The following is a 20,454-nucleotide window of genomic DNA, read 5'->3' on the forward strand; positions in this document are numbered from 1 at the left end:
CTGCTGAAATCTTCCCTTGGTCCCAATCCTCCACACCTCACCAATGACGTTGGGGTAAAGCCCGAGATGCCTGTATTTTCAAGCTAGACATGTCCATGGGGATGACTAAGGTCAAGGTTCCTAATTTTGCATATGAGAAAACCGAAGGCAGGAGTTTAAATGACGTTCGGGGTTCTCCAGGACCCAGCCCTGAGGATCCGCGGCGTAACTCACATCCTCATCACCGTCAGCTGGGTCTCACAGACACCCTCCTCTGTCTGCTCAGTCCCGCCTCTCCGACTTCTGCCTAAGCCTCTTTAGGAGGAAGCTTCATATCATTCTATGCCTTCATTCAATTTTATTTCTAAACTCTTAGAGGGTCAATTATTTGGTATTTCTCAGACCTCTCTCTTTGAGGGCAAAAACCCTCTCCTGTATGTCTCCCTGCTACGTTGTGAGGCAGAGAGCAGAAACACAACAAAAAGTCTGCAAAACGGCAGCGGCAGGCTGTTTTGTCCTCCCGTCGCCACCTGGCACACCCGCTCCACTGTGCCTAGGAGGCTCTCCCTCCTTGGCTTTGCCTGGCTAACTAGCTGCCCCCGGAAAGGTCCCAGTGGCCCCCGACAACCAACCCTTCATAGCTTTATCACAGTACAGGGTATTTCAAATTCCTAATTCCCTATCACTTCCCAATTCTAGGGTACACATCTTGAGAGACTCAGACCAAAGGTTTCTTGTTCAAAACCTCAGCTGCTTCTTGTTTTTTTAAAGAACTATTTTATTTAACTTTATTTATTTATTTTTAAATTTTGACCAGAGAGGGACAGAGGGAACACACACATGTGCATGTGTGAGAGAGAGAGAGAGAAAGAGAGAGAGAGAGAAAAAGCAAGCCACCAGGTCTGGGGCTCGAACTGTGGTCTGCCATGTGGGAGTCCAGCACCCTTAACCACCACACCACCTGCTGGCTTCAATTTCTTGTTCAAAATCCCAGCCTCTATTTTTTTAAAAATTATTGTATTGAACTTTATTTTTATTTATTTTAATTTGACTAGAGAGGGACAAAGTGAGTGAGAGAGAGAGAGAGAGAGAGAGGGCAAGTGAGAAAGCAAGCTGCCAGGTCCAGGACTCGAACCACAGACAGCCATGTGGGAGTCCAGCACCCTTAACCACCACACCAACTGCTGGCCCCCCAAAATCTCAGCTTCTAACAGGGCTTAGCTCAGAATATGTGCTCAATAAATAAATAAATAATGAATGCCTTCTGAAAAAAACCCTGAATCTCCTTCTCCTGAAACTCATGGCTTCCCACCGAATCTCCCATCCTATCTAGCTCTCTACAGGTACCTTGCTTCACTTGGTCTGGTCTCCAGCTACTGCTTCTGTGCTTATTTTCATTCTCTAATCTTAACTGCCCCTGCTCCATCTTGCCTTTAAACAGAAAGCCTTCCCCATTAAGCTCTGCCTGCTATTTAAATTCTACCCATCCTTCGGGTTAGATCAAGTCTTATCTGCCCTAAGAAACCTTGCTACAAGCCACACAAATGTTCCCCTTCTAGAAAGCCATCAGCAAGGGTCTATGTGGCCCTTCCGCCAGCTATCTCTGTGGCGCTGTCTTTAATTATCTTTCCATCTCGGTCTAACTGGGCCCACAGGGAGAACGCCTTCTTCTGAACTTGGTACTCAAATCTCATCTAGGAAATATTTACGTATCCAGCCTTGGGACATCTGTGTTATTGTTCTGTCTTAATTTTTGTCTTGGTGACCTCATTCATTTATATATTTTTCAAGGCAAGTCATGCTTTCGATATCTTTAATTCTGTGCGATTCTCTGCACGAAGTTGGAGATGAATGGACATTTGTTGTTTGACATGCTGGAGAAAAAGCAAAAGCGTCCAGGATGAGAGAACTGTGGAAAGTATTAAACACACACACACAAGCAACTTTTGCCAAAAGTCCAGCTGAAAATTCTCAACAGTAGGGAACCAGCAGTTGGCGTAATGGCTGTGTCACTGGACTCCCACGTAGTCGACCGCAGTTCGCGTCCCGGACCCGGTGGCTTAAAACTCACATCGGGCGCGTGTGCGTGCGTGCCCAAGATCCCGAGAGGAGAATGGAGGAGTAGGGATTGTGGCATGACCATCCCCCCTGGGGTGATTTCTCACTTTCTGTCTGTCTGTGTCTGTCTGGCGAGCGCACATGCCCTATAGTGAAAACCTCTCAAAAAAAAAAAAAATTCTCAATAGTAGAAGCTACTTAAAAAGGTCAAATGTGGGTAGTATAATTACACCATCATTGGGTAAAATTACCCTCTGAATAAAGGCTATTTTTAAATAGAAGCTTTTGTCCAGATAATAAAAAAATTACAAATAAAAAGAAAATTTAGTAGGAAAGGAATAGAAGGGAAAGAAAGAAAAGCATACCCCTAAAGCGACAGCCTCAAGACTACTCCGGGTGGAGAAGAGCTGGCCTGTGGCATTCACCACTGCATCGCTCACCTTTAATACAAAGTCTAGCTCATACCTGAGTCAACGCCACTTTGCAAAGGTTTGTCCAATAAATCCCTGCACACGAACACAGTAAAACTCCTAGTATTGCATAGGGTAGGAAGACGGGAATCGATCTCTTTTACTTAGTTATAAATATTTCCTCATAATTATTCTTTGATGTGCTGTCTCTAACTAGTTTTATTTATTTTATGTCTCACTGTGTTCCCCTGAAAATATACACAGCAGCTGCTTTCAACCATAAATAACCATTTTAGAACATGAATGCTATGTGGAAGGTTCAGGAACCCAGGGTGGAGTAACTTAGCAACAGAACTTCAAGAAACCTTTTCCTAATCTGTCTTTAGTTGCCAAATACCGACACACCTCGAAGACATGGACTTGCAAACGCTCTGCTCCGGTCAGCTCTGCCTAGTTACTCATCGTTATTGGCCAACGATGGGAAGATCACGAACACAGGAAACTTTATGCTGATCCCCCAAAACCTGCATGTCGAGAGCACAAGCAGGAAGTTCACTACGCCGTGCTTGGACCAGAGCCAGGAAGCTGCCCATCAGACTTTCGCCTTAGGAAAACTCCAATTGGCCAACATCTATCACCCTGTAACAGCTGACACCTAATGTCTGCTTTATATGCTGTAGGCTAATACCCATGTTTTGCAGCTTTCTAAAAAGTTTATTCATTTTTTAAAAAAGTTATTTTATGTAACTTTATTTATTTATTTGTTTATTTAAATTTGACCAGAGAGAGAGAGGAGAGAGAGAGAGAGAGAGAGAGCAAGCCACTAAGTTCCGGACTTGAACCACGGTTGGCCATGTGGGAGTCCAGCGTCCTCAACCACCACGCCACCTGCTGGCCCCAGAAGTTTATTCATTTTCTTCATGACAGAGAGCACGTATGTGTACACTAGAGAGAGACAGATAGAGCACCCTTGATAAGTCACATCTCTCCGTGATCCTCTTCCCCAGCCCTCCAGCTCCCCAGGATCTTGTGCGCATGCACCCAGTGTGTTTTCAGGCCAAGCCAGGGTTCTGAACCACCGGTGGCCACGTGGCTTCCAGTATCGCAGTTCAGGGTGCTACTGACTGTGGCACCAGGCTGGGCCTGAACACAGGTTTTTAATAGAAATAAACGTGTCCATTAGTGGGTACATTCTGCCAGATGAAGACAAGAAAGAAAAAAGGGGACATTTCAATGTTTTAATGAATTAATGCAAGTTGAATCCTCATCTCCACAACTTATTACAAGAAATATATAGACTCATGCCTTTCTCCCTGCTGTCTGGTTTTGGTTTCGTTTATCAACTCATCCATCTCATGTCAATGGGCTCTGGTTTCTGAGGGGCATTTGCGTCTGAAGAAAAAAGTACATAGTTGAAGGCCCGCAGGAGGCGTGGTGGTTAAGACAGTTGGATCCCACATGGCCGATTCCACAGTTTGAGACCTGGAACTGGTCTTGGGGCGTGGTTTTGAAAATCACGTGGGATGTCTGTGCGTGTGTGCCCAAAATCCTGAAAGGAGAAGGGAGAAGAAAGAATCGTGGTGTGGCCATCTCCCTGGGGTGTGATTTCTCACTCCTCCCCCCACCATGTTTCTCTCTGGAGAACACATGTGCCCTATAGCAAAAACTTAGTACATTTTTTTAGAGAGGTTTTTGCTATAGGTCTCGTGCACTTGCCAGAAAGACAGAGAGAGAGACAGACAGAAAGCGAGAAATCACCCCCCCACCCAGGGGAGATGGCTAAACTGCAATCCCTTTTCCTCCATTCTCCTCTCAGGGTCTTGGGGATGCACGCACACGTGCCCGGTGTGAGTTTGAGCCACCAGGTCCGGGACTCGAACCATGGTTGACTACGTGGGAGTCCAATGACATAGCCATTATGCCAACTGCTGGTCCCAAAACTTAGTACATATTTGAGTGGTTCTGCTTCCTACTCAGGAGTGAAGGTCATGCGATGGGAAAACAGCGTAACAATGTGCTTTTTAAAGCAACCATTCCAGCCGTGGCAAAAATAAATGAAATGTGGGAGGCCGTTTATTTGAATGTCAGAGAGAAAGTGAAGTTCTCTATGGGGGTGACACGATCATTTGTTTTCCCCAATGAAGCAAACAAATCAAATGGGAATAAAACAGGCACCTACCTACCCTTCATCATTCACGGGGTAATGAGTTCTTACTAGATTAACCATTCTCCTTCCCTGTGACACTAGCTCCAAAAAGCAGATGTATAATGACATCAGCAAAACAGCCACAGACCATCAATCTACGAGACAGGAAATGCAGCGGCCAGGCTGGCAGCCTTTGGAACACGCGCAGCCTCCTGGCCGGGGCCCTGGTTCTGTGGTGCAGGAAATGGGGAGACATGTCTTGAACAGACACGTCTTGGGAGGCTGCGGCGATCAGGAGCAGAGCCCTAGGACCCAGAGCTCCATGCCTGGTGATGCACGCCATATGGCCAGCCACCCGTGCGAGGGGCTGAAGTCCCCAAATCCTGCACTCCCTGAATTTTATGGTTCTTCCTCCCTCCATTCAACTGCCCGCTATCTGAAGCCGAACAGCAACAATATTCTTCTAAGAAGTCTCATGGCCAAGTGCAGGAGGCACTGGGAAGCCCTGTCCACTGGCATCCTAAGAGCCCTTTCGATGGCCGAGGCCACCACTGCATGAAGGAACAGGCTAGCTCAAAGCCCGGCAGGCTGAGCGTGCTGAGATCCGAAGCGAGAAGCATGACCAAGAGAACAATGGGGTGGGTGGTCTGGGTGGTCACGGGAGTGGGGTGAAGAGCTGACACTGACCACGCTGCCTACCGCGGTGACAACAGGAGGTTAAGATGATGGCACGTGGCAAGCCACAGCATCTCCTCCACAGCCGGAGACAAGGCAGGGCACCTGTCCTCAGTGTCAGGGATGGAGCCCACAGAGTTCAAGCGTCCGCTGGTATCGTGGATGCAAAAATGACTAATGCTGCTGTGGCCCTTGGTCATCTGCAGCGACATCCACACATACCGGCTCCATCAAAATGCCAGTCCTACGTGGACGGCTCAGAGACACAGACAGCACGACTGTAGAGGCCAGCAAAGCCAACCTAGACATAAGGCGCCACCCGTGAGGTAAAGAAGGGGAAAGTCCACCTTTAGAAAAAGGAACCACCACCCCATTTTTTATTTCCTCTAGTTAGAGTAATAGGGTGTCAGTGAACCCCAAATCGGTGAGAGGTCCAGCCGCAGTGTTGTGCGCTGCTGAGATACCGCGTTACCCAGGCCGGGGCCACATGCAAGTCCCAGGTTTGGTTTATCGTCTAACCTAAAGGCCTGGCACAGTGACAATGTACCTGCCATCCCAGGGACCGAGGAGGTCGAGGCAGGGTGACTGCAAACTTGAGGCTGCCCTGGTCAACATGGCCAGACCATGTCCAAAAAGAATGAACCTGTGGCCCAGCTGGGATACAAGGGAGGATGATCCTGACACAGAGATTCTGTCTCTGAAAAAAAAAAAAATGTCACTGGGCCAGTAGGTGCTGTAGTGTTTATGGCACTAGACTCCCACATGGTTGACTGCAGTTCAAGTCCTGGACCCGGTACCTTGAAACTCATGCTGGGTGCATGTGAATGTATACCCCAAATCCCAAGGAAAATGGAGGAGAAGGGACTGTGGTATGGCTAACTCCCCTGGGGGGGGGGGGAAGTGATTTCTCTTTTTTTTCTCTCTGTTTTCTGTGTTTCCGGCGAGTACATGCTCCCTATAGCAAAAATCTCTCTCTCTCTGACATAAATAAATAAATAAATAAATAAATAAATAAATAAATAAATCACTAAGTTTATTGGAGCATATTCAACGATATTTATATCATCTCTAACCTTGGTTCCTCTTGTTGGCACACCCACAACTCAATTCTATTGCATCTACTGAAGCAATGTTTTATTTTTGATGTAAATAAACATCTATACAAGGAACTGGCTGCTCCAGCTGGAATGAGGCAGGGGGAAACGGCCGGAGATTTGAGGACCCACTGAGTGACTTTTCTTCTACCTCTTGCTAGTCCCTACTCCCCTATTTCTTTTTTCTTTTTAAATAATGTAAAAAATATTTTGCTATAGGGCACATGTGCTCACTGGGAGGGGGTGGGGGAGAGTGTTTGAAAGCACCCCCGGGCAGGAGATGGCCATGCCACAATCCCTCGTCCTCCATTCTCCTCTCCGGATTTTGGGCAGGCACCTGCATTGGAGTGTCTTTTAAGCCATCGGGTGGGATCCAGTCACCTTAACCACCACGGCACTGGCTGGCCCCTCCGTGCTATTTCAATCCCCATCTACCAGCAAAACCTGGAACCCAGTCTGTGGTGAAATGCCCAGAGAGCAGCGACCTCCAGCCCTGGCAGGGGTGACAGATGGTGCCCCCAGCACGCCCTCTCACTCTCTGCCCTTGGTTTGGGGAACTCTGTAGGTGAACTCTGGTGAGGAAGAGCCAGGAAGAGCCGGGAAGAGCCAGCAAAGAATGGGGCTAAGGAACAAGGCGCGCTCAGCAACTGTGGGAGTCTGGGCAAGCCAGGAGCAGCGAGAGGAAAGGGGAGATAAAAACAGAAGAAAGTGAATGGATGCGAAAGCTGCTTTGGCTGCCAGGTCAGCACCACCTCTGCTCAGAGCATCTGGCCTCCAGGAAGCTAGTCTCTCCTAGGGCACTCGGGGCTTTGGGGCTTCTCCTGGTACTTCCCACATGGCCTCCTCACTGCCCTTGTGTGGGTCTGTCTCCCCAGCTAGACCTTGAACAACAAAAGCAGGGGCCCTATCTTGTTCGAGTTTTAAGCAATCTACTCCCAGCCCCCTGTGCCGCGGCTGACCGCATATTTGCCAAGTCACAGATGAAGCTTCAGAACGCAGAAGACGTCAATGAATGGACAGTAGCCAGAACAATCCTGGAGCAGCTTTGGGATCTCTGACCGATATACGGCACCCATAGTAACACATTTCTTTTCTAAGAAAGCAAAAGTGAGGCCAGACAGTGGCACAGCAGAAATGCAAAGTAAGCCACCTGGGAGGGCCCCAGGCATGCACCCTGAGGTCTCGCTGTGCGTGTGATCTGAGCTGGCTAAGACCAGGGTAAATGATGTGTGAGAACCAAGCTGGGGACACCCGTCCTCTCCTCCATGAAGGAAACAAACAAGCTTAAAAAGAAAGAAAGAAAGAAAGAAAGAAAGAAAGAAAGAAAGAAAGAAAGAAAGAAAGAAAAAAAAGAAGGGTGCCAGCAGATGGTGCAGTGATTGAGGCACTGGACTCCCACATAGCCAACCATGGTTTGAATCCCGGACCTGGCACCTTGCTTTCTCACTTCTCTCTCTCTCTCTTTCTGGTGGGTGCATGATGTGCCCTATAACAAATAATAATAATAAATCAATAAAGTTAAATAAATAATTCTTTACAAAACAAAGGCAGGCAGGCCATTCGGCCACTGGTAAATAAACAAAGAGGGTTGCACACAGGGTCTCTCTTTTCAGGAAGGCCAGAGGAGGCAGTTTTGTAACGGTGCCAATTCTTCGTGGGTACAAATGTAACACTGTGTCCTCTTTGTTCTAAAGTATTAAGGTAAACCTTGAAAGATCCTGATTTATCCTCTATACGCTCTAAGAAAAACTAAAACCTGAGAGAAATACAGCCTCTTTTTAGGATGATAAACTCCTTGAGTGTCAGGTTATTTAGTAAATAAATTAATCTACTTCTCTAATGAAGATGGCAGAAGTTGACATAAAAAGTTTCAGACTGGGGAACAGCAGTTGAAGTAGTGTCTATGTGGCTGGACTCCCATGTAGTCAACCGTGGTTCCAGTCCCGGACGTGGTGACTTAAACTCACACTGGGCGCCGGTGCGTGAGTGCCCAGGATCCTGAGAGGAGAATGGAGGAGAAGGGATTGCGGCTTGGCTACGCCCCCTGGGGAGTGATTCCTCACTTTCTGTCTCTCTGTCTTTCTGAACGCATGAGCCCTATAGCAAAAACCTCTCTAAATAAAATAAAATAAAATAAAAAAATAAAAAAATTCAGACCACAGAAAGGCCTCTCTCATGTCAAAGTTCCCTGAAAAGGGATGGAAATACAGAAACAAAAGCATTTACTCAATGAAGAGCCTAATGCAATACACAGAGAAAGCAGTTAAGTAAGTAAATATGATTAGTGCTCAGACACTGCTTTTTAAAAAATAAACTTAACTCTATTCAAGAAATAGGAAAAAAGACCCTTGATTGAATTACCTCTACAATACAGAAACTAATAAGATGCGAATATGCCTCTAATTTCTAGTCATTTAAATCTGCCACGAAATTATTTATACAAGAGTTATTTCTTACTCTTTCTGGAGTTCCATGGTTCTATCATTATATTGTTTTCCAACACAAACTGTAATGCCCCTTAAGCTCTGAATTAGTCTAAATTCAATTCGTGCAAATTTCTTTTTATGGCATATACTTACAAATGAATTAAAATTAACTTTGTTATGAGAAAATTTCCAAATTTCTTGGGCGAGTTGGCAATAAGCCAGATGGTTGGTACAAGTGAATGAAGATGTTAAATTAAAGTGCTTTTGGAGTTGTTCCAAATTACAGCAGAGGCAACTATATCCACTCACTAGTCAATACACATGTGCCAGGCAGAATATGTATTTCCTTTCGCTTCAGATAGTCAAGACCTAGAAATACAAGAGGTCTTCAAAAAGTTTATGGAACATGCACATTATGAAAAAACTATACATTTCAAATTTTTTACATCAAAGTAAACTCATACTTTAATCCTATTTTTCCACAAGCTTTTTGAAGGTCCCTACATATATTCTCCTTCAGAAAAAGATTCCTTTTCTCTGTTTCCCCAAGGAGACCCAGCATATATGAATAAGATAGTTAGAATGTGGCAAAGCTTCCCCTACCTTTTGGTTGAACTCCTGAACAGAAGCAAATTCTGCAGAAGACAGACAAAAGGGCAAATAATCTACACCTTATACAATAAAATAGTCACAACTTTCTCCGTTATCCAGCCCCTCAGATACCTCGATACCCCTTACAAGGAAACAGATGGGCATTAAAGAATGCGAGCTTTGGATCCAGCAGATCGGGGTGGAATCAGGCTCTCCTATTCACCAATTCACCAGCTACTAGACCTAGGGAAGGCTATTAAAATTAGTCTCTCTAAACCTCAATTTCTTCTCCTTCAAAGTGAGCATAATACCATCCACCTTGCAGGACTGTCCTGAGGATTGGAAACGACATCTATAAAGTAACTACCGCGATGCCACACACTCAGTAGGTACTTAATAGAAGACAGCTGTCTTTATCAATAAGTGAATACCTACCAGGAGTACACATGCCTTTAACTGACAAAAACGGCTATTACTGCCTACATGATTGTTATTCTAAGCATCACTCCCATAAAATGCTTCAAGACACTCAACCGGATGTAATTTCACTTCCCCTTTATCTGTTACAGCCTATAACAAATCAGACGGAGAGGAGAGAATGGGGGGAGCAAGCACAGTGACAGCTGGTGAGAGACCCATCACAGAGGCACAAAAGATCCCCAGTAGATGGAAGAGCCCAGGAGAGTCTGGGACACTCACTAGAGGGACAGCACTCTCAGTGACTGAGCCCCCACGCCAATGTTCATGGGTCAGATTGCCTAATGCAGATTACTTGTGCTTAATAAGGCGAGGGAGGGAGCAGCAGATGATGTCGCAGTTATGTTGCTGGACTCCCATTAGTCGACCACGGTTTAAGTCCCAGACCTGGTGGCTTAAAACTCATGTTGGGTGCGTGTGCATGCGTGCCCAAGATCCCAAGAGGAGGATGGGGGAGAAGGGATTGCAGTATGGCCCCCCCCCCCCCCCCCCCGGGGGATGATTCATCACTGTCTATCCTTCTGTCTCTATCTCTCTGACAAACACATGAACCCTATAGCAAAAATTCTCTCTTTAAAAAAAAAAAAAAAGCCACGAGAAATAGAATCTATGTAAATAAATATTTCCATCCAACTGATGAGTCTGGAACTCCTCCAGCGGGAAGCCATGGGTTCTCACAGTTCTTGCTTCCCCGTGACAGAACTCGGCAGTCTGGTGTTGGTCTAGACACGTGTACAGCACATGCCTTGAAAGCAGGTAGCCTGTTTCCCTCGTCTATGCTCAGTAAGTATGTGTCGAACACCCCAATTTACCTTTCAAGATGACACACGCAATTCCAGGTGCTTGTTTGTCTCTGGAAAGCTTCTCCTCAAAGCAAGGATGAAGTTAGAATATTCTGTACCCTCCCAGTTAATTGCTTCCACGGTAAGACCACCTTATGGAGCACCTATTTACAGCCTGAAAACACTGGGGCGATGTTATCGTAATTATAGGGTGAGAGAGGATGTCAAGCCAAATGATCACCATCCCATTCTCCAGGACGCTGTCTGGTTTGGGCTTCATTCCCTCCAAATGCTCAAACCAATCATTTGGTTGTTTTTGGCTTGTTTGTTTTCAAACAACATTTATTGCTGCTGTCTGAAAGGAAACCAGTATATATATATATATATATATGAAAGGTATTTTGTCTTCGATGGAGTGATCGTCAAGAGTGAAAGATGTGGGGACCAGCAGTTGGCGTAATGGCTAAGTCGCTGGACTCCCATGTAGCCGACCGCGGTTCGAGTCCCGGACCCGGTGGCTTAAACTCACGCCGGGCACATGTGCGTGTGTGCCCAAGATCCCGAGAGGAGAATGGAGGAGAAGGGATTGCAGTGTGGCCATCCCCTCTGGGGGGCGATTTCTCGCTTTCTATCTCTCTGTCTCTCTCTGTCTTTCTGGCAAGTGCATGCACCCTATAGTAAAAACCTCTCCAAAAAAAAGAAAGAAAGAAAAAGAGGGAAAGATGGGCAAGGCTGAAACTGCAATGCAGGGAAGTGATTGATAGAACCAGCATCAAACCAGGTCAGGAGGTAAAGTTACGGGGTATGCGAGATAGAGTCCAGAGTATTCAGGAAAGGAAGGATCTGAGTTAAAACCTGGAGAATCTGGACATAAGAAATACCCATTGTTCCTAAAGAGGAAGAGGGAGAATACTACTGTAAAAAAATATAAACGTGTCGTAACCTTTCTGAAGAGAATGAAGCTTCTATTTTAGAAATAAGCTATTCATAGCTGTGATGTTAGCTATGATAATAAAATCTCTAGCTTGGTTCATTAAAGAGGAAGCACCGAAGAGCAGTGTCAACCTGATAACCCGTGGCAATCAAGAATCAGGTGTGTGTGTGTGTGTGTGTGTGTGTGTGTATTTTTTTACTACATCTATATAAATAAATATATATCTTCTTCATGTGTTCCTAGGGGCTACTGTTAAAAATCTGACCGTGAACACCAAAGATGAACAGTATTCATAAATATTCCAAAGTCTGAATGCTGTACGTTCCTCAACTCGTGCCCTCACTGAGCAGAGACTCAGAGTCCCGGAAAAGCTAAGAGCCTCTCTAGATGCTCGAGTTCTGGCGGGAACAGGACAGGAAGTTTTTAGTGGTTATTTGAACCAGTTTGATAGTAAACCCTCAGATAAGTGATCCCAGGAAGGCAATCATATGTGGCGGTAATTTCATTGCTGTCCACCAATGGGAAAACACAGGTGGCCAAGAAGACACCCATAAGGTAGAAAGTATAAAAGCAGAATTCCTGGTCTGTGGTGGGAAGACGTGGATGTCTCCCAGCTAGCCTCTGAGGCTTTGTTTTTCAAAGTGACATCTGTGGACCAACGGTACTGGCATGTACACGGGATCTTTTAAGGGTGCACAATCTCAACAGTACCCCAGACCTCAGAACCTGCAATTCTACCAAGATCCCCAGTGATTCACAGGCACATTAGAGCCCCAAAACCACATTCTAATGGGCTTCCTTTGCAAGTTTACTAGCCAGGTCATTTCACATTTGTGACAATCAAACTTCCAAAGCTTCTTCCAATTGTGGAGGCACACAGTCTTTGAGAACTGGTCTTTAAAGAGTTGCAAAGAGCAAAGAAAGTTCACGCTTGAGCTTTCAACTACATGGTTCAAGTCTTGGACCTAGAGGCTTGAAAAACATGCCAGGCACATGTGTGTGCATGCCCAAGATCCTTCGAAGAGAATGGAGAAGGAAGTGCGGCTTGGTCATCCTCAGAGGGTGTGATTTCTCACTTTCCGTCTCTGTCTCTGTCCTTCTCTGGCAAGTACACATGCTGGATGGCAAAAATCTGAAGAGAAAAAAAAATTTCTAATCTACTTAACCATATTATACTGAAGTATATGCTATAAAATATGTCATAGCTTTAAATATTCCTATTTTTTCTTTTGATTCTTAGTCTCAGTTACTAGAAAAAGATTAAGTTTTAAGCATACAAAATTCACCACTTATTGTCTTCTCAAAGTAAATAAACAAAAGAAATTTACTTCCTGTATTTTTTAGGGCTTTTCTCAGGGATCTGTTGCCAATCGTATATGATTAGCATAAAGGGTCCCCATAAGACATATGTCACCCATCTGTCTACCTCATGAGAAGACTTCAAAAAGACTATGGAAAAATGGAATTAACTCAGGAGTTTATTTAGATGCAGAAAATGGTGAAATCCATGCATAGTTTTTTCACATGTATTTTTCCAAGAACTTTTTTTATTTTTGAGAGGTTTTTGCTATAGGGCGCGTGCGCTCGCCAGACAGACAGAGAGAGACAGACATAAAGCAAGAAATCACCCCCAGGAGGTATGGCCACGCTGCAATCCCTTCTTCTCCGTTCTCCTCTCAGGATCTTGGGCACACACGCACACGCACCCGGTGTGACTTTTAAGCCACCGGGTCCGGGACATGAACCATGGTCAACTACATGGGAATCCAGCGACATAGCCATTACGCTAACTGCTGGTCCCTTCCATGAACGTTTTAAACACCTCCCTTCATAGTGTTTTGTTTAAAGAATTTATTTATTTATTTATTCATTTATTTTCATTTGACCAGAGATGGACAGGGTGAGGGAGAAAGAAAGCGAGAAAGCAAGCCACCAGGTCCTGGACTCAAACCACAGTCGGCAACCAATCGCTCCAACTGCTGAGAAAAAAGATGAACTATCATCTCTCTTCTTCTTCAGAGTTCATTTATCAAACTGTAATGTAAAAGCACATTCAGACTTCACCTCGAAGTAGATGGAAGCTGTGACATATCTGGTGATTGCGGGGACCGTGAGGTTTCACACTGGAAAACTACCAGCTGTGTCTTGGAGAACAGGTCAGACCCAGCTGTTCTAAACAAATAACCTAATAAAAATCAGTGCTGGCTGAGATTTCTTCTGAGATTAAAAACTGAACTAGGTGGCAGTTGTCAAGCACAGGCAAGGCTTGATGGAGAGGAAATTAAGAGTAGGCCAGTCAGTAAACCAATGAAAAGACAAACAGTGAAACACGGACCAGCATGTACATGGTGTGGCTTCCTTTAGGAAAATGAAACAGGTTTCCAGAGAAAGATAGCTGTAGCAAGAATGTGTTATGAACCTGTACGGTAGCCGATACTTGAACTCATCTTTTAGGAAAAGCTAAGGAAGAACTGCAAAACCTAATTACTAATACTTTCTGCCCTCCTACACCCAGGGCAAGACAGCGGGTACCTGGGGCTTCAGAGATGCAAAGGGCAGTCGGTATGCGATCTCCCCTCTGCTTCTAGGTCTCCGCAGAAGGGACTGTGCTTTGGCTCTTTAAGATAAGGTTGGTTATGTGGCCAGCAGATGGGGTAATGGTTATGTCACTGAACTCCCACGTAGCCAACCACGGTTCAAGTCCTAAACCCAGCGATTTAAAATCCACACTGGGTGCATGTGCGCCCAAGATTCCAAGAGGAGAATAGAGGAAAAGGGATGGCCATTCCCCAGAGGTGGGGTGGGGATTGATTTCTTGCTTTCTCTGGACGCACACACACCATATAACAAAACTCTCTTCAAAAAAAAAAAAAGAGAAAAAAAACATAGGGTTGGTTATAATACAACTCTGGCTTCTCCCCAACATCATGTGACTTGTGGTCCTCACCACTTAGAGGCATTTCATAATTTCATAGTGTGCTATGAACATTGCAGCTGGAGGATCTTTCTAGAAACAGACTGCGGCTCCTGGTCAGCTAGTTTACTGTTTAGGAGGAAAATGGCCCTGGCCAAATGGAGACTAATGGTGTCTGGAACACAGCAATCCTCCCAGCCGAAGGCTTTCTGCATCCTCTGACTGAGTTTTCTACTCTCGTTGCCAGAGAAAGCTTTTAAGGCACACACAATGGAGGGAAGGCAAAGCTACTGAATTTTTTAAAGGCCTAAAAAAATCTCTCATCAAATAGAGCAGTTTATAATAAACCTATGCTGGGTTACCAGAGTGCCAGAGAGAGCTCCAGAGGGAACAGGCAGAGAGTAAACAAGGAGGGCACACATTCTGCTCCTGCCCTGCCTAACCTGGACAGTTTTTTCAATTTTGTCTAACACCATAAATAAAGTGACTCACAGAACTTCTTTGTGTGATTTACCCATAAAAAGATCAACCCAGGTTTGCTCTGTGCCATCGATCACACAGATATACTGTGGAAGGTCAGACCATGCCTTCCTCCATGCAATGTGGTCAGTTACACCCTCTGCTCATCCCTTGGCCATGAAGGGGTCAGGCTGATATATAGAGGGTTTTGCTATAGGGCGCATGCGCTCTCCAGACAGAGAGAGACAGAAAGCGAGAAATCCCCCCCCCCAGGAGGGATGGCCACGCTGCAACCCCGTCTCCTCCATTCTCCTCTCGGGATCTTGGGCACACATGCACACGCACTCGGCGTGAGTTTTAAGCCACCAGGTCCGGGACTCGAACCGCAGTCGACTACGTGGGAGTCCAGCGCCATAGCCATTACGCTAGCTGCTGGTCCCAAGGGGTCAGGCTGATCGTACCTGGGGCACATACAACCTATTTCACAAACAGAAAAGCACAAAGCTCACTTGTGGTGCAATCTTTACTTCTGTTTTCTTACAAAACAACAGCATCCAATGACCCACTCCCAGTGGTGAACCCACCAAAGAAACCATGCTCACTTCGAACTGACAGGGAGTTCTCACATCGACACTTGTAAAGAAGGGGGCTTTGGCTCCATATCAGGCTCTTCTGACTCCAGAAAGCAAAATCTTTTCCACAGAAATAAGCATTCTGGGGACCAGCAGGTGGCGTGGTGGTGAAGGCGCTGGACACTCCCACATGGCTGATCACAGTTCGGGTCCTGGACCTGGTGACTTGCTTTCTCATTTTCTCTCTCTCTCTCTCTCTCTCTCTTTCTCTCTCTCTCTCTCTCTCTCTGTGTGTGTGTGTGTGTGTGTGTTTCTGGTCAAATTAACACAAATGAATGAATAATTAAAATAAAATAATTCTTTAAGAAAAATAAAAGAAAGAAGCATTCTATAGGAGACACATGGTGATGTCACCACCCTTCCTTACGGTTTTCCCAACTAACCTTCTATCTTGGAACCAAGATAGGAGTCCCCCTAGAACTTCCTATGATTTCTCATTAGGAACACTTCCGCTTTGCCCATGCACGTGTCTAGGATTGAAGTAGCACTCTGTGCCCGACCGGAAGAGAAATTTCATCTAAATAGCTGGCTGGCTTTGGCTTTGACTTGTGATTCCTTTTTAGAGATTTTTGCTATAGGGCACGTGTGCTCACCAGAGAGAGAGAGACAGAGAGACAGAAACCGAGAAATCACACCCTACCTTCCCCTACCCCACCCTCCCGTCACCGGGAGGGATGGCCACACTGCAATTCCTCCTCCTCCAGTCTCCTGTTAGGATTTTGGGTACACACACACACTTGGCATGAGTTCAAGCCGCCAGGTCTGGGACTCGAACCATAGCGAGTCCAGCAACATAACCATTATGCCATCTGCTGGTCCCCAACTTGCGATTTCAATGTCACAAAATATTTCACCTTCCAGGCTAAGCAAAAGATCCCTTGGAGTTTGAGTAGCACTTTGATTCATCTCCAACAGCAAACTCCCATTAACGTGTATTTCTTTAAAAACATATATTTACGAAGGATAAAGTCACTCACTGGAGCATTTGTTCATTACATCTATAAACATGTTAAACTTGAGCTATCAGAGGCTTGTAATGTACTAATGCCTCTTTTGGAGCAGACAGGGCTACCAATGTGCAAGACACTCATTTAGAGGGAACTTCTGCAATTAGTTTTTTTGTTTGCTTGTTTGTTTTTGTTTTGTTTTGCTATAGGGCACATACACTGACCAGAGAAAGAAAAAGAGAAAGAGAGAAAGCAAGCTGCCAGGTCCGGGACTTGAACTGCAGTTAGGCATGTGGGAATCCAGTACCTTAACCACCACACCACCTCTGGTCCCCGGCAGCTAGCTTTTAAGTCATTTGTTTTTGAACCACGCCTAAGTCTTTAGAGACTGGGGTGGGGGGTTGATCCAACATGAGGCCCTGTCGAAGGTACTTTTCCCTCTCTCTCTCTCTTTCTGTCTTTCTATCTTTTTCACTGAAAGAAAGAAAGAAACTTAAAAAATAAAATAGAGCCCTGCATGGAGCGTGCTGGGCTGGCACGGTTGGAGGAGCCTGCACATGGTGAGGTCATGTTTTCCACCTCACTGGCTCCAGTAGATGCAGTGAAAAGGTGCTTCTTTGATCAAAGCCTGAGTGACAAACCCTTCATGCATACTCTCTGTGAGGTGATCCCAACATCAACCCTTTGATGACTGTATCAGGTACCCACCCATGACCTCACCTGGCTACCTTCAAAGCAACTCTCCTCACACCTGGAAGATGCCACGAACCTCAATCTCACCATCCTCCAGTTTGGGTTCTGTTACCTGCACCTGGTTCTGCATCCCGGACTCTCCTGAGATTTCCAAAATCTAGTAGAAGTCTTCCTTTCCCATTTCTGGGACTAATAGGGTCTAGCATACTTTGCTTCTCCGCCCTGTACCTGGCACGACGAGGTTACAGAAGGAAAGCTACATGGAGATTCGTGACCATGCAATTAGATACAAACTCACAGTTGCTGATCCCTGGGCTTATAACTATATTAGACACAGAGATCTTAATTTTGACTGAAACTATATGTATAATGATGAGCTCACTGATAAAGCCTTTCCAACTGAAAACTGTTCTTGGAAAACTTAAATGATAATTTTCTAAAAAAAAATGGGTCCACTATCAATATTAAGTTCAGTGATTTCTGGATAAGAAGAAATCTAGTTAAACCCAGTATTTATTGTTAAAAATACTATAAACTAAATTAAAAATAAAATTCAATCATTTATCATTCATTTTGAAAACACATATACTTAAGCCAGAAGATCAAGGGAACAGTCTTATTTCAAATATATTGGTCACATGGGAACCAGCAGTTAGCGTAATGGCTATGTCGCTGGACTCCCACGTAGTCGACCGTGGTTCACGTCCCGGACCTGGTGGCTTAAAACTCACGCCGGGCGCGTGTGCGTGCGTGCCCAAGATCCTGAGGGGAGAATGGAGGAGAAGGGCCATGCAGCAATCCCTTCTCCTCCATTCTCTTCTTGGGATCTTGGGCACGCACACACACGCGCTCGGCGTGAGTTTAAGCAGCCAGGTCTGGGACTCAAACCGCAGTCAACTATATGGGAGTCCAGCGACAAAGCCATTATGCCAACTGTTGGACCCCATCCACCTAAGATCTTATAAACCACTCATGTCAGCAGAGATGTCCAGTAATCAGGTGAGAGGTGCTGGGGCCCCAAATTAAGACGTTTGTACCAAATTAAAAGAGAACACACAAAAATATTTCAGAGGCAAAATAACAAGAGTGTGATGACTTTTTAAAGTTTGTTAAAGGTAGGGGCAGGTGGTGTGGTGGTTAAAAGTGCTGGATTCCCACATGGCCGACTATGGTTTGAGTCCTGAACCTGGTGGCTTGCTTTCTCTCTCTCTCTCTGTCCCTCTCTGGTCAAGTTAAAATAAATAAATAAATAAATAAAGTTTGTTAAAGATTTATTTATTTCTTTCTTCCATGAGTGAGAAAGATAGAGAGACAGCATCCACTCCCAACCTCACCCGGCACTGGGTCATGGGCACGCAGACGCCCAACACACTCAGGGCGGTAGCTGGATTGAACTCACAACCTCCCTAATGGTCAGCCTGCCAGAGCCTGGGTGTTACCACTTTGCCACTGTACATCAGGTCCTTTGATGACTATTTAGATACAAAGGTTCAGGTAAGAGAGAAAGTGAAATCTCAGCTGATTTGGAAGTATTCGGCAAGGGGAGCACCTGGGTAAGTGTAAAACCTTCCCCCACGCGTGTGGTCTTTGCATGCGCATGGAGATGAAGAGCAGACTAATGAGTGGACATGGCTGGGGCACAGGACGCAGCTGTGGACCAGAGACCAGGTACGAGACCTCAAACGTGCAGGCAGAAGATAAAGTTGTGAATGTGATTATGCAGGACGGGGTGCAGTGAGGCAATCTGTAACCTTCCTGAATTACGGACACTTGAAAGTCTGACACAATTCACGAGCCTAACCCCTGACAAATGCATGTTTGCAGATACAAACAAAGCCTTACATTATAGAGGAATTAGACATCCTTCAAAGCTCACCTATGAGTTCACTTGTTAAGGACTTCCACCATCGGGCCGCTGCAGGATTCAGCGGCAATGTGCTGGATTATACAGGACCACCACGGGCAAGCTGGAAAAGAAGCTGGATCCCACAAGACAACCATGGTTCAGATCCCCAGCCCGGCCAGCCTGAAACATGTTGGGCACACGTGCGAGTGCCATGATGTGACAGGCTGGAGCAGTGGAGGACTGGGACTCTTCCAAGTAGCTCAAGCATCTTGCCACGGAAGACGGGGACTGCAGCATCACCAGACCCTGTGATGGGTACTCACATCTCTGTATCACTCTGTCTCTCTGTCTCTCAGGAGTGTGCACACGTGCTCCATCATGGATAGCAGCAGCAGCAACAACACTCTCCTAGTAGAAAGCAAGGGTAAGAGAGCTTGGAGAGAAGATAGTTTAGAAACAGACCGAGGGCTGGCTGGACAGTGGTGCAGGGGTCCAGTGTGAGGGTCTGTGAGGCAGACCTACACGGGAAAGCGACTGGTTTGCTTCCAGAGGCCTCCCTGAGTACACAGAAACCCATGATCCAGGTTGGCTGGGGCTGGGGCTAGGTCACGGTGTCAGAACTCTGTGAGAGGCGTGCTCTCTCTCTGTCTCTCGCTCTCTCTCTGATTCATGGAGTAAATAAAGAAACTTAAAAAGAAAGAAGGTAGAGAAGAAGGAACGACAAGAATAGCTGAGGAATTAAACCCTCTTCAGTGTTCACAAAGCGTTCTTTCCAGAAATGAACATGAAATAATGGGAGTATACGTAGCCAGGACAGGGTTTTGACTTGTCGCGTTGCTTTTTAACCTTTTTCTAATGGAACATTTCAAATATCTTCGACATAGGGGCAACAGGGGAACTTCGCCCCTGTACCTGGGTCTGACCTACCACAACTATTAACTCACACGCTTTCATTCCTAAATCAGTTAAGGGTCTCTAATAAAGGAACAGTGCACTATTATTGCATATTAAAATTAACCATAAGCCCTTAAAATGATCAAATATCCAGGGGGTGCTCAACTTCCCCCATGTGCCTCAGATGTTTTTCATTTTGTTTTCAGTTTGTTTAAATCAAGATCCAAGTAAGGTACAAACGTTGTACTTGGCTGACAAGTCCTCTTATTGCTTTTAATCTATAGGTTTACCGAGCTTGTCTGTCTTTATTCTTGATCATTTGTCCTGCAAAGTGTTGATGATTTTTTTCACAATTACATTCTTGAAATATTATTTAACATGTCATCTGATTCCTCTATATCCTGCAGATTGACTCTTAAATATGGAGATTTGATCCTTTCTAGGCTCAATATTTTGGCAAGCATTAATTTTCTGGAGTGTTCAGTTCCATCAAGAGA

The sequence above is a fragment of the Tupaia chinensis genome, unplaced genomic scaffold, assembly GCF_000334495.1.
Source record: "Tupaia chinensis unplaced genomic scaffold, TupChi_1.0 Scaffold000112_1, whole genome shotgun sequence".
NCBI lineage: Eukaryota > Metazoa > Chordata > Mammalia > Scandentia > Tupaiidae > Tupaia > Tupaia belangeri.